We start from the raw sequence: 15784 nt of genomic DNA, 5'->3' as shown, positions 1-15784 counted from the left end.
ATATATATGTCCCCCCACCACAATCACATACAGAAGCACATAAGCAATCAGATGATTAGAGAGGTTAGATGGGGATACTTTAAGAAGAGGCGGGCACGCAGTTGCTCATCAAGTGACTTGGTCCAAAAACAGAAGAAGTGTTAGAGCGGAGCAAGCTGTTTGTGCATCTGAGTGGAAAACTGAAAACAGCGATGGGAGGAGGAGGATTCATTGTCCCAGACGTTGGCAGGATGGATGCAATAAGGCAGAACAGTGAAAATGATATGATGTACGACTATTAGGTCAATGAAAACGCTGCTGTTCTGATTTCACTGCAGGTCCAGCGTACGATACATCCTGCAACTTATCTCTTCTTTTGCAGACTTTGCTGTATTTAAGACTCAACTTCAAACGGATTCAATTGTGTGTTTTTTTAATACAAAGTTTATAATTTTTCAATAATCTAATTAAAAAATATCAACTTAGATTGCTTTGCTATGGCACTTGAGCTCCGGCTCTTTGTATTTTAGTCGTTTATGAAGTGCTGTTAAAACTTGACTGCTGTCTGTTTTCCCCACATTAAATATTTTTTTAGAAATAATTTGGTAAACTGCACACCTATCTATTTAAATCTCAACTGTTTCAGTCAGAGGGAATGCTGAGTCACGACAAGAGTCTAACTAAATATGTAGAAATATTTTGATAAATGTAAAGCTCAAGTAGCTCACCTGGACACTTTTTAAATTATTCATGTTATATGTTTGAAGGTGTTAAAGAAGGGGAAAAAAAACAAAATTCGCAAACAAAAATTTATTCATGTTCTTCAAATGGAAATTTATATACATAAGATGGCATTAATTTAACTTCTTTTAAACTTATTTAATAAATACAACAAAAAATTCAATTCCTGAAATGTGATAAAAACCAGGACGTTTATGTTTGAAAGCCAAGAAAAGTAGTTTGCAGTATAATTTACTGTAGGTCAGTTGGATTTGGTCCTACAATCTATTCTCTGTAGAAAACCCTGATTTTCTAAAAGAAAAACATAACAACAACAAAAACAGTTCTGGTTAACCTCACATTACTTTTACACCAGCATCAACTACTTAGACCTGATATAAACTTGTAGCGAGTACAACAAAAACAAAGAATGTGATTGTGCATGTGGAGGAGTTTGAAAAGAAATGTCTCCTAGCAGAACACTCCCACACTGTGCAGACATGCACAAGAAGCTGGAGCTGCTGGTGCTTTAATGCAATATTTCAATACATTTAAAAAGGGACAGATCCCTGCCGTTATAATGATCAACTTTCCCTCCAATTCAACACTCCTAAAGGCTCTTTGTTTAGTCTGTAAAAAGTTTCTCAGAGTCCCAAAACTATATAGAGTTTTCTCCAGAAAAGCAGTTATATTTTAAATGTCCTTTCAGTCCAAATGCAAACAAATGAAAACTTGTGTTTGCACTTTTTGACATTATCCCGCCTTTTCTCTTCGTGCATCTATCTGTAAAAGTGTCAAACATGCATCCATACGCATGACCGCAAACCTCAGAACACACATCAGCAGAATATCTGTGACAAACTAGTTGAAGTTTGCCCATCAATGAAACTTGGATTCAAAGATTTAGCAACAGAAAAGCAAACAGAGACCGACAGACGAAAAAAAGAGAGAGAGAGAGAGTGCTGTAACAATTAAGTAGATGAAGTTGGCAGCTGGTGTGATGAGATGCAAGACTGACCTTAGTGTGGGCTGAGGAGATGTCCCAGAGTTGGCAGCCATTCATATTCTAGTCACCCCACCCCGTGCCCCAGAGGGTCAACCCACCCTTCAGCGCTTTGCCGTGCTCCTCCACGGCACCAGAACAAGCTCCGGCACCTGCAGAGACCCGCAGCCTCCAGCTACGCCCTGCCTCTGATCTCTGAACGCATGAAATAACAGCAGCGAGCCCACCAAACTGAAGGGAAAAACTGAGAGTCTGCTATCCGTCTCTGTGTCTGTTGTGCTTGTGAGCATGTGTGTGTCAAGTGAGTGAGTGTGTGTGCATGCTTGTGTGTGCAAAGGGCTGAGGAAATGAGTAATATCTAGCAGTGAGAAACATGTCTGCTATGCAGAGCCACACAGGCAGACCAGTTGCTGCTGCCGCCCACCTGCTTTAATCACTGTGAGGGATACAAACCTGCACACACACACACACACACACACACACACACACACACACACACACGCACACACACATACACACACACACAGAGGCATATATACGTAAGCCCTGAAATATATGTACCATCCAGGATGCAGACTGTACTCATCATCTGTTCTTGCCATTTGCTTACTTTACTCCTAAAGTTTTCTTTTTGCTGTGAACTATCGTTTATCAATCAACGAGTGAGCGATCAAATCATTAATATAAGTGTGCAGTGACATTTTACACAGGACACACTGACACACAAAAGAAACAGGGGGACAGAGGGGAGGCAGAAAGACAGTTGATGAGAGACAAGGAGGAACGTGGTAGGAGGCTCATCCTACACACACTTAAGGCTTCTGCTGCTACCTCTGACTCAAACCTAAACCTCACATCCATCCAGAACACACACAAACACACAAAGGCACGCACGCTGCTCTTGTTCTTTTTTTTTTTTGCGTGTGTGTGTGTGTTGTTTATCTGTAGTTTCATCTGAATTTGTGTCCTTTGTTCTCATCAAAACACTTTGTGACGAACCTGCTTGTTAAAAGAGCCTTCGTGAATACATTTGATTTGATTTTATATGCATGCACAAACACGCCGACCCGCACACTCGTGTGAGTTTATACGCAAACAGGAGCACAGCAGGGGAGTGCTGAATGATTTGCTTCAGTGATTCAGTCGGGACCGGTTGCTGTTGAGAGTCGTGGAGTGCTCATTCACGGCAAGAAACCGAGAGACGTGTCAGAGCAGAAGCGAACTCGGGAGTTTGGACGGGTTGGAAGCGGTGTTCTGTTGCAACTTTAAAGGTGATTTTAGTTCAAAAAATCAGAGCAAAACAGAGGATTTGAACCGAACCTCTTTTCACCCTCAGTGCAGCAGAGGTTTGAAAGGCCGACACTGAAACATCCTCACTACAAGGAAACCAACATGACCCCTGACATTTTGGTGAACGCTACTTTTATTTTTCGAATGAGTACTGATTATATAGATGTCAGACACCGAGGCTGTGTGGGCACAGGCGCTGTCTGCTCCAGCAAAGTGCTTTCTGTGGCCACGTTACACAAAGGTGCCTAAATCAACACTTCTGAAACACTTTGGTTTAAACATAAAAACTGAAAGACCATAAAGAGATAAATATCAACACTATGAGATGGAAATGCGTGTGTGTGTGTGTGTGTGTGTGTGTGTGTGTGTGTGTGTGTGTGTGCGCGTGTTTATTGATACAATATAAAAATCTTATACCTAAAAATCTAAGAAAAATAATAAATTTTGGACAAAAGACTGGGAGTTCTGCTCAGGAGCAACTGAAACAAAGAGAAATAAAATAAATAAAAATGAAAATATTTGTTAAAAAATAGCTAATCATTAACGTCACTATAATGGTCTGTGGAAAAGTTTCTTCTGCAAAAATATTTCTCTAAAAATATTAACTGGAAGATTACCAAAAATCTGTTATCATGGCTATTTAATTTAAATAATTTAACACATAATTAATCAGGAACAGCTGCCTTTTGAATTACACATATATTATTTTAGGACCTTTTAGACAAATTTGCAAATTTTTAAGAAATAGTTGCCATCAATTTAGCCAATAATATTAAAGTTATAGATTAAATAAATATTTTACTGTAAAGTTGACATTTTCTTCTGCCCTGAAATTGATTTGCGGTCATATTGTTTGAACTGGGTCTTTATTACGATTCGACAAATATTATATGTTAGTATTTGACTCGAATTTGCACCTGACAGTGGAGTCATTATGAAAGAGAAAGGAATAAAGCCTGGTTAATCACAAAGCATGTGCTACAATATAGAGCTATAGAAATGACTGGCTTTACTCGCACAGGCACACTCGGTTACTTAATATAAACGCACAAATAACAACGAACATCAGCAAAACACACAAGACTCACACTCAGTTATGGCTGGCCTGAGTCATGTGGCGGCGTTTTTTTACTCTTCTTCCGTTCCTTTCGTTTCTGTCTGCCTTGCTCTTTAAGTGTTTGTAATCTGTCCATCTTATTACACACACACAAGCGCACACAGAGGTACACAAACAGGGTCAGACCTCCACGAGAAAGGTCACATGAGTCAGACGGCATTCAACGAATCGTAGGGCAGGAAGTGACAAAAAAAAGCAAAAGGCCTACGCAGGTGAGGATTGAGCTTAAATTTGACTAAAACGTGTCTTTCATGTGAAAGAAAATGTTCATTTGCTTTTTGTTTTTCTTTCTTTTTTTTATCTTTACCCTTTCTCATATTAAGCCTTGTATTGGATGTCTGATCACGTTTCAGGCTGTGTGTGTGTGTGTGTGTGTGGGAGAGGGGGGGATCTATGATAGATGTCTGATGCAGCAAAAATTTGTTGCTGAATGTAACAGATCTGAACAGAGGGAAGAGTAGACGAGAGGATGGTTGGATGAGGACAAAGCAGACGGACAGATACTGTCGATGGAAAGATAACACATTTAGAGTTCGTCGCCCAGAGCTGGAGCGATGAAGAGCCGCAGGGGAGGGGAGGGGAGCGGCTGGTGGTGGGAGGGAGTACTACTGTGGTGGCTTAAGCCTCAAGAAGCCAGGCTAAGCTGATAAAAGGACAGAGTGATACAGGCAATAGCTGATTGGGCAAAAGGCCAGGTCAGCCTTCAGAGCCCTGACCCATTCTTCAGCAGGATGAGCCAGCAGCAACAGGCTCAGTCACAATCAAGACGGCCTTACGGTCGGTTCAGGACTTACTATTAACATCCAGCTCCTCCCCCCATAAAGTAATAAAATCAAACAGTCTGTGTGCAGCATGTTCACGACTGAAGAAATAAATAGTTATTGTGGGAAAAAAAGTTCTGAAAATCTGATCACTTGTAGATTTAAAGGTGCTCAGTTAAAACAAATAAACATAATTTCTACCAAAAAAAAAAAAAAGAACAAAAACACAGAGAGTGCAGAACTTTGCAAAATGCAGAAGAAACAGGAAACTCTCCAGCAGCGTGACGTGAATCAGACTCGGCGCTGAGGCCTGTAACGTATTGCTGGACTAATCCCTGTGAATCCTAACTGGTACGGCCTAAAGCAGGCTGAGTACAGTTCTGAGAGGAAATCCCCCCGCGTAGTGGTGCAGGCCATTAGCCCCTGGAGTATAAATAGGGCAGCTACGACTCCTTAAGCTGGCTTTTACGCAATATCAGTTAAAAATATGACTCGACTAATTACATGCAGGTCACCCAGTCAGCAGAAGCAAAAAAACATCCCTCCGCCTCGTTCTCATTTTTCCTCTGTCCGGAGGAAGCCGTGTCCCTTTCTGGCCAGTGTGTAACGCTGTTTGTAGGTATTTGTGTGGCTGACATTTTCAATGGTGGGTGTTGTGATGTTTTCATTTATTGACATTTAGGTGTTTTCTGATGGGAGTTTCATTTTTGCTTTTTATTCTTTTTTTTTTCCACTGTCTCACCCTGATAATTTGCCTCCTATGCAGCGTCTGAAGCAACCATAATTAAAACCACAAGGAGCTGAATTTGGTTTCTGCTCGCAGTTATCATTTGAATCACAATGTAAAACAAACCCGGTGAACTTAAGTGAGCTCCTTAAGGTGAAGTGATAGTAATTACTATAAAACAGCAGTGATGTCACACAACACTGATGCACAGTCATGCTTTTCTATTTTGACTCTTGCAGCGCGTTCCTAAATTAGCTTTCCAAATGTTTGTACGCCTGGCCTCAACTGTGCTGGGGGAAAAGAAAAAAAAAAGTTCCTCTGTTATTTTTTTATTTTATTTTTTTAACATAATGAACTGAACTCTGTTACGTGCAAAACTCCCATGCAGGTCATTCACTTCCAAGTGAGGTGAAAGCTGTTAAACGGGGGTAGAAACAGCTTGAAAGAGACTAGAGATAAGTGTGTGTGGGTGGGAATAAAAAAATAAAAACGAGAGGAGGGAGACTACTTTTCATTCAAAATATTTGTTTTGTTTTTGGTGCCGACTGTCCCCTTGGTGAGTGCCAGTCAAACGGGCTTTCTGCCTTTTCTGGGTCTCAGCAGCAAAATGTCAGCAAACTGTAAGCAATCCTGACATCTCCATGGTGAAAACACGGCCGGGTCTCTCTGGCAGCTTTAAGTGGCATTCATATTCAGAGACACTGTCTAGACTGGCTTTGCAGAAACTGTCTTGAGTACCTTTATCACTGCCGGTATTCAAGGCAACATTGCTGTACGCTGCCATTATTACTGCTGATGCTCTACGGCCCCCCAGTCCCACACCAACGCCGCTGCCCAGCCACACACGGTCACAGTTACTTGCACAACACAAATGCTGCTCGTAATTTGAAGGTGCTGCAAGTTATATGAAAATATCACCGAGTGGGCTGAGGGGAAAAAAATTAACACAATGAGACACAGTTTCATTTATAAGAGAATCGTTATCATTCATTTATTTCCTCACCTCTGAAAATAGTAACAAAAATAAGACATTAACTCACAGCCAGATGTTTGGCTGAGTCACAAACAGTAAAGAAAGAATCACAAGGGCAGATCGGATGATATGCATCCAGCTCCAGGACGGGCCGTCAGAGCTCTATTGATGCAAAAACAAAACAAAACTGCAGGACATGTCAGATGTTACACTCTGTGCAGCGACACCGAAGCCAACGCTGCGCTGTCCGCTGCGTTTGCGCGCTCGTCTGTCTTTGAGAGGGAGCAAGCCGACTGCAACCAACTCCAGCCGGGAGGAAGAAGGCCGGCCTGGCTTAAAGAAACTGTGGGTGTGAAACGGTGGGTGGCCGGGTGTAAAGGTCGCTGACCCCTATTGTAGATGAAGTGTGGAGGAGGCGGAGAACACGTCGCTCCATCACACATAAAAGTTAGCGAGAAGTCAACACCAAGGAAAACGATCTGAGCAAACACACACACACAAAAGAAAAAAGAAAAAAAATCGGAGCACGTGGTCGGGTGACTGACAGAGCAGTTACCTGTGTTTGCATACGCACGTTTAAAAATATACACATATGTTTACTTCACACATACATTGAGCGGATTGAAGTGTAAATGGCTGCGACGAATACGCCCGCCTCTCGTGGGGAAACTTGAACGACAGGTGTGTCTGTCACCTTTAAGTAGTCTGGCACAGTGTCGGCTGTGTTCAAACACCGGCTTCTGTTTGGGATTATTCATCACACTCCTGACTGTTTGGCTAACCTCCCAAAGCCAGCGCTCAAAGCTTTTTAATAGAGAGGAGCGCTGATCTGGGAACAGTGGCCAGACGAGTCCTTCTGAATGATAGCAGCGGTGCTTAGTTATTAAATCTGACTATTAAATAAAGTAGTTCTATTAGTTATTATGCTTGATGCATTAGTTACAGTCCCAGTAAAATGGGTGACATGTTTTATTTGTGATCTTAGTCTAAAGCTGCAGAAATAGCACCACAAAGAGTCAAACAAGAAGTACATATTTGACACAAAGACACAACTACATAGTTTCAACTTAATAGTTTTACTTTCATGTGGCTTCTTTTTTGGGTTCGTGGCACTGGTTTGTCTGCGGCAATTTATAAAAACTGGGAGGTGCAGGATGTTTTGATGACATGTCTTCAAAGTGAGCTGCAAAACTGTCCTGCAGAATACGTCTCTGATCACATTGGTGTCAGGTTAAACTGCTCCCTTCACTGATACAACTCCTATAAATCCTGTTCTTATTATCTCTACAGCAAACACACACGCTGCTGCTCACTACGACAAATGGAATTGTCTCAGTCTCCAGGGAACTCTGCTCGACATTTTTTATATTAAATGTATTCACTGAGCTGCTTCTCACCCCCCCCCYCYYMCCCCAAAAAAAAAAATCACACTTATTGTTTTTGCAGCAACACCTCACAGGATAAAAAGAAAAAAAGAAACTAAAACAATGATAGTGTCGTCTGTTCAGGCATGTTGACAATTATGAGTTTAAAATGAGAGCCATAAACGATTATTTTTAATGGAGGAGTTACTGCATATGGTTGATCAGAGAGATCATGTTTCTCTTACAATAAAACCATCGTCTTCTGACCAGAGTGGATTCTTGAAGGGTGACACTGCTTTAAGCTAAAGGACGTGGTGGAGGAATGGTTTGGGAAGTATGCAGAGGTGTCAAGCAACAAAGTACAAATGTTTATGTATACTTTTTGGTAAATTATACTTTAATGGAGTAATTCTTTTCAGCCAACTTTTACTTCTATTTCATGCAGTTATCTGTACTTTCTACTCCCTCCTTATAAAAATGTAAAAAGTATTTCATTTTTTGTTTTCGTTCTGGCTTGTCATCGTTAAAAAAATAAAACAATCCAGATATATGGCACCTCCTGGGTAGAGTGAATTTAACTGCAGTTGGATGAGAAGTATAAACATATACCATTCCAACACGTTTGTACACGATCCATCACACATGTGAGACAGCAGGAGACGTCAGATGAATGCAGCCTCATATGTAGATAACCCTGGCAGAGATATACATGTGGCTGAAACAGGCAGACTAGCAGTGGTTCCCAAAGCCCCCAAAGCCCCACTTTCTGACTTCCAAGCCAAGCTGAGCCTCCCTCCCCCTCCCCTTATCCCTCGCTACTTCCCACCTCTCTCAAATACGTGTTCAACCTTTATCTCTTTGCAGAATTATATTTATTCAAACAGATACGTTTTGGTAATTTTTTTACACAAGTAATAAATTTATATTTTCACAACCTCTGAACAGACAAGTAAGTGAGCCCCCGCTGTGATCCCCCCTATTTTAACATGTGAGTCAGTAGAGAATTTATTTTCTTTACAATGATGACCTGGTCAGCATTTTCATTTAAAATTATAAACTTTAGAAAAATGTTTTCCTGGGGAAGTGGGGTTGTGCACTCTAGGCCCCTGTGGTGCGGCCTAGGCTTTTGTTTTTAATGCTTTTTCAAGCATTACTGTTACTTTTATACTTTAAGTAGTTTTATAACCAGTACTTTTATACTTTTACATGAGTAAAAAGCTTGAGATAGTTCTACTAAATAAGTATGTTTAAACTTTGGTATCTATGCTTTTACTTGTGTAACAAATGTGAATCCTTTTCACAAATCTGGAAGTATGACGTGTTTTATATCCTTCACCTTTGCAGTAACTAAGTCTCAATCCAGTTAATTAAACACCTACAGGAGTCTGTGAAACAACGAGTTACTGTAATGCAGGGGTCTCCAACCTTTTTCTCCTTAAGAGCTACTTTCACAAATTGAAATTGTCCGAGAGCTACTTTTTGCAACGTTTAATTTTAAACTTAAACCATTAAGCTTGTTTTGCACAAAAAACTTTGTCTTCAATTCACACGAAACTAAGAACACTGAATTTACATAATTGTGCTTTTTGTGATTATCCATTCATATTATGTTGTATTTTACACTAATAACTTACGGTTTAACTGCAACAGATTTTTGTACAAATAACGTGGGTCTCTGATTTTTTTTCCCGCATTTTTTCCCAGCGGGAAAAAAGTGACATAAACTGCAGCAGGAGGGGTTTCCCAGGAGTTTGGCACAGTTTGTCTCAAGGGTCTATGAAAAGTGTGTGAAATTGAATGCTGAACAACCATACTGAGCCCTAAACTGTTTGACAACCAAGGGGAAGGGACATCTATGAAAGTTTGTTTGGCCAGTGACAAATTAAATTTTGCTTTCATAATTTTTCACAAGCGCTGAAGAGCTACTTTAAATGAGCCCAGGAGCTACCGGTAGCTCACGAGCTACTGGTTGGAGACCCCTGCTGTAATGCTACCAAAAGAAAATAGGACATGTACAGTAGGAGAAAAAGTCTCGTAAAAAAATCAAAGGTAAGGTTACCTGAGGTTGTTCATTTGACAATAGATGACTTTGTTACTGGCCTTTATCTGCTACCCCTTTTAATACACTTAAGAGCAGCACATGCAAAAAAAAAAAGTTAAGATGCCCTGCTCAGTGAGAACCAAACAGGCAAAGACATGCAAGAGTTTGCTCGAACTCTAGGTGTGACTATGAGCGACAAAGAGAGAGATTATGCCTTGCATAATTTGCAGTGGAGTGGCGAATGTTTCTCGGTACTTTCTAAGGAAGGAGTGAACACACTTAAGAAAATAAATGGTTGTAAAGGGTTACGAAAGTTCAAACGATTGCTAAACTATTGTGCCCAGAAGGGCAGCAACGAAGCCTGCCGTTCAGCCCTGAACGCCCAGGGTACGTAAAGAACGCATGCATAGATTCATGTAATCATGCAAATGCGTGCCGTCCCGGCGCGAACGTACACATCGCTCGGCAAGTTTTCCCTTTCTTTGTCTTTCACTTTCAGTCTCTCCACCCCACCCGCCGCACTCTTGGTCTCCCTCTCCGTCTTTTCCCTCTCACTCATCTGGGTGGCTGTTTGAGAGAGAGCACACACTCAGCGTGGGTGAGAGTGTGAGAGTGCTAGAGTAGAGTATATGGCTGCTAACACAAGACGCAGGGTGTGTGTGCGCGTGTGTGTGTGTGCGTGTGTGTGTGTGTGGAGCTGTAGGTGGAGAGGCACAGCAGGGCGTGAAGGAGCGCTGTGATAATGACAGGCCATGCATTATATAACATGCACATTGCGTAAGAAAAGAAAAAGAATATTTTAGGTCCAGATATCGAGGATGTACAAGAAATATTGTTTTCATGTGGGTGCACGGCGCTACGCGAACCTTTAAACACACAGATGCGCATTCGCGAAGAGATGCTCACAAATGGGCTCATTTATGTGGTTTCTTTCGAGGAGTGCGTGGGTGTGAGTAAACTAAAGTGTATTTTGTGTTTGTAAGGAAGGGGGCATGGATGTTTTCAGATTTCTCTCCTAGCTAGCTGCATATCAAAACAAGTATGTGGGAATGTTGGCGCTTCTTTATAAGGGTGTCTACATTGCAGGCTCCCACTCATTATCACTTTTAGACTTCAGAGAGATCCACTTGAAAAAGGCCCGTTTCTCCTCGACGGGAGGGGAGTGCGAGTAACTTCTAGTTTTGCCAATTAATTAATTTATTTTTCCTCTGCCGGAGCTTGTGCAGATGGAAGAAATTCTCCTCCTTGGATGGAACTGATTTCATCCCCCTCATGCACAAGGTTGCGGTCCTACAGGAGCGGCTGCGTGGAGTCAAAGAAGTGAGGCAGCGCAGATACAGTCTCCGTGTGCTGCTGCCTCACTCCATGCATGAGTGTGCCCCTGTAAAAATAGACCTCTTAAAGGGCCAGCAGCCACTCAACCTTCTCCTACAAGAGGCCTGTTCTTCTCAAGGGGGAGGAACGCAAGAAACATTCTGCTGGATTTCTCGATTGGACGTGATTGTCTAGCGTGTGCACCCCCCACCCCCTGCCAAACATACAGGACCATTTTTAAACTCCTCAGGCATATTAACACCCCATTTCTGATTATAAGCATGACACCAAGCCTTGGAACGGAATTAAAAAAGCAACAGAGTATAAATAGCTGAGCTTTGAAAGCACTAGAAAACAACTATTTGGCACAATTTTGCCAATTAGTTAAAGAAACCTTTGTCTCAACATTCAGAACAAAAACCGTCACAATTAAACGTGCTGTGCTCTGAAAATAAGCATTAGCAGAAGCAATGGCAGAGAGATGTAAGGCTTCCTGTAGACTCCAGCAGATCATCCTCATAATTGAAATTAAGCGAATTAAGTCAGCGGGGACACATGTTGTGTGTCTCGTTTAAAAGATGCCTGAAAAGCCGAGGACTGTTAGGAGATGTTAGTGTCTCCTATATGCAGCATATGGTTTACTGCTGCAGCAGAAGGACAGCGTCGACCGGAGCAGAAATAGACTTACAGAAATCAGAATTGTGCTTGCTGGTATCGAGTGTCTCCATCATGAATAGTAAAAAAAACATAAAGGGGGTGGGGATTTGTGAGCTCGGGCAGACATTTCAAGTCTTTGAGTTACAAAGTTGATCGAATAAGTAGAGGGAGGCATCAAGAGGTTCTGCTGTCACGTCTTCTTGTGTTATGAGATTAGACTACAGATGCCTGACACACCTCTTGTTCCAACATCTGCACACCTGACTGTCCTCCTCCTCCTCTCCATTCACTTTTTACATTTTTTTCATTTCTTTTTTCTCCCAAACATACTAACCACACCCCCTCGCCGATCGCATCCACATCCCTCCCAATTTGAGTGGGCTCCTTGAGGGGCCCTGGCTATCTCTGGACCAGGTCTATTTAAGCCCACTGTTCTAAATCTGAAAGCCCTGATCTGCCATCAGGCTGCAAGATAAACCTCCACCTCTCTGTCGTTCTCACACACTCTCACTCACGGGATATCGTCTGTTTGCGTACCCACACACACCCACATTGAGACTTGCAACAGTCCGTGCAACAAAGTCATTTACACACACTCAAACAATTCAAGCATATTGTCTCTCTGTTGTAAGCGGACCTCACTCCTTCCGAAGGCTCTCTGTCTACAAGACCTCCTGGAGCAATCTTCTCACAGCATTCAATCACACATTCTGTTTATCCTGGCAGTCAAAGTTGCCAACACACCTGTGTTCCTCTCTCCTTCACACACTCTCACACACACACACACACACACACCACTGACACACACACTGAGAGGAGGAAACGCTGTGGTCACATACCTTGCCGGGTGCCTTTGCGTAGCTCATATCTGAGAGTTCTCTCATTGGATCAGGCAGCAGCTGGCACGCAGGAATATCCAGTTTTGACACTGAGAGTCTCTTCCTCCTCTCTACTGCTCAGCCTTCCCTCCCTTCATCCTATTCCTTCCTCTCCTCCTTCTCACACTCTAAACGCCTCTTTGCTCTCTCTCTCTCTCTCTCTCATGTATCTGAGCTCACTCTTTTTCTCTCCTCAGCTCGCCTGATTTCTCCAACCCCTCTTCTTCTCTTCCTCCGTCTAACTGCCGCACACCTTTCATCTCACTCTTACAACTTCAGTCTGCTTTCATCCCTGTGCCTGTGCCTCTCTCTGACACACCAGGACACCTGATAACTTTTTCTTTCCCCCCTGCCTAATATGCTGGTGTGTCTCTCTGCCTGCCTTGCCGGGAGTGTATAATTAGACAGAGCTCAGTGGTAATACAGTCAGGCTCATTGTGGGAGCCTTAGCATTGCTGCTCATGTTTGGCTGACAGCCCAGCGGCTTCACTCATTAACCTCCCCCGAGCTGCAGAATGGATCGGCCCACAGCCCCGCGCTATTTGCTGCGACGCCTCAGCCTCTTTAAGCCCCGTCAGCCAATCACAGGCCGCGGCGGGGTTGGCGAGGGACGGGAAAGGTGTGCTCGTGTTCTGCAGGTGAGGGAGCTGAATGCCATCACGCAAGCATTGTTAGGCCGGTGAGTCAGTGTAACACCAGCTGGTCAGATCTGACAGTCTGAGGTTTTCATCACAGTCGTAAAAGTCAGTTCTCTTTTTAGTCTAATCACTTGGTCATGATGTGCGTGCGGCAAAATCATGTGCTTTTCTTTGAGGCATGAAAAACCACAAAAAGACCACTCACACGTCTTGTGAAATCACTGCGAGGTATGGGAATGTCCTGTGTAATGTAGCAGGAAGTCATATGCTCTCTTGGTTTACTGTACTTCATGCCCCACTTCTCAGCACATATGACCCGACATAAACCACTGCAGGGTGGCTTCCTTTCAAATGACCCGTTCTGAAATATGCACAATACACACTTCAGAGCAGTGTCACGTTTTGATTTAAACGAGCTCTTTAGCACTCGAACTTTTCCCTCTAAACCTCCTTTCAGCAAGTTTAAAAGATGTCAAAGCATCATGTTTTCCACTAACGGAAAATAATTTGTTCCACCTCTTCACTGAATCTAAATTAAAACATGCAAAACGTGGTTTCCCTGAGGTATGCGGCGCAGCTGTCTAGAAACTCAACAACCCAAAACGAAATAATTTAATTTTAAGGGTAAAAAAAAACGTGCATTTATGGATAGCTGATATATAAATGTTGTTTACAGTTTTTCTATAGCAAATACTCAGTAGTTATAGTGTCAAATGTCAATAGAACAATAAAAACACCAGACATTTGCCAGTGTTTTTACACTTTAGTCAAAGAAAATGTTGAAATAAAACAGTAAAAAGTAAAAAGATGAGATGTTTGAAAAACATGTAAAGGCTAAACTAAAATATAGAAATACAGCAGTTTAATACTTAAGTCTAGAGTTACTGAAACCAAAAACTGATAAGATCAATTTTCCAATGCAACCCTGACCACTTTCACAACAGAAGTATTTTTATTAAAACCAACAGGCACGAAACAATATTTTTGTACTTGTCTGTTCGCAAAATATCTCATGAATCTTTATTTGTATTGAGGCTTTCAGGAAGTAAACATCAGCTCGTTAGTATTTGGAGTCAATCAAATTCAAGAAGGCCAGCTTTAACAAGCCCATAAATCAACTATAACTCAGTTAAATTTACAGATACTGAATTAACATTTGATTTGGTAATAGCTGAGAATCATGTCTATCCCTCAACGTTGGCACTTCTATCAAAAATATCCTACTGTATGAACCACTGGATAGATTTTAATGAAAAAAAGTGATCACAGAATTAACATTTAGAGCTGATTAACCTTTAAATTCAACCCAGTTTAAGATGGCTGCCACAGCTAATCAGCTTTGGAAAACACGAAAATTGCTAAATCTCAATGAGTTTTATGATTAATAGGCTAAAATCTGACGTGGTAGCGGTTGAGTCATTGCTGACACAAACTCTGATCAGATCAGGTCACACACAGTGTCATTTTTTCAAGGATTGGACAAAAAAGTTTAACATTTCTTAACATGGGAGGATCTAAGTTTAAAATTCTGTCATAAAAAAGAAGTGTGCGACATGCATTCCTTTAAGAAATTTAGGCCTTAAATGATACATAGTAATGGTTTTAGTCAAAACTATTATCTATCAACACAATTTATCAACTTTTTTAGACAATCCAAATACACATATATGCTCAAAGAGATCTGTTTGTGTCGACTGAACATGAAGAGCTGAATATTTCAGCAAAGGTCTCTGGTGATTTCGTGTCGAGCCAGCATTATCTTCTGAAAGTTTCTATTTGACTGGAGCCCAGGAGTGGGAGGGAGATTGTGATCAAACAAGCAGAGAAGAGTGGGAGGGAGTGACTACAGCATTAATCGAGAGATCACATGGTGTGCGCGTGTCGCTCTCCGCGTGTGTTCATATGCGTGCACGTCTCCTTTGCTCTTGTGATCATTAGGCACTGTGCCGCCAAAACGTCTTTGGTATCATTTCCCCTCTCCTTCTCTCTCTCTCCCATTCTCACTTCTGCATTCGCACTACAACATCCTTTAAAGGCGCTTGTAAATAGAAGTGGGAAAAAAACATCACTCTTATCGCTGAGTAAACACTCATAAAAAAAGAAGGTTATGCAAAAAATAAAATTAATAAATAAAAAACAACCCCGTTTTCCACTCCATCTTTGAATTATGCATTCTAAAGCTGTGTTTCTTCAGCTTGCTGATGCTGAATCAGTCTGGCAGCGATGACAAATCACTTTATGCCGACACAGGAACGTGTACAGTAGTCATCACTGAAACTAATTACGGTGCCAGAAGATTTCGTATCATCTCGGTAAAGTTTG

At 41.8% G+C, this 15784-nt stretch overlaps 1 protein-coding gene across 2 annotated transcripts in view; it reads right to left on the bottom strand.

Moving 5' to 3' along the window:
- Positions 1–12985, bottom strand: part of zmp:0000000926 (mediator of RNA polymerase II transcription subunit 1.1) — an 18475-nt gene extending 5490 nt beyond the window's left edge. The window contains exon 1 of one of the 2 annotated variants that reach the window (XM_014010547.1): positions 12786–12985. The gene's annotated coding sequence lies outside the window, so the exon portion shown is untranslated. Of the gene's footprint in view, positions 1–1717; positions 1958–12785 lie in introns of those variants that run through there. The other variant, XM_014010548.1, reaches the window with a different exon arrangement.
- Between the last annotated feature and the right edge of the window lie 2799 nt (positions 12986–15784).

This window comes from Austrofundulus limnaeus, unplaced genomic scaffold (genome assembly GCF_001266775.1).
Source record: "Austrofundulus limnaeus strain Quisiro unplaced genomic scaffold, Austrofundulus_limnaeus-1.0 Scaffold70, whole genome shotgun sequence".
Classification (NCBI taxonomy): Eukaryota; Metazoa; Chordata; class Actinopteri; order Cyprinodontiformes; family Rivulidae; genus Austrofundulus; species Austrofundulus limnaeus.
This window is presented reverse-complemented; position numbering and strand designations above follow the sequence as displayed.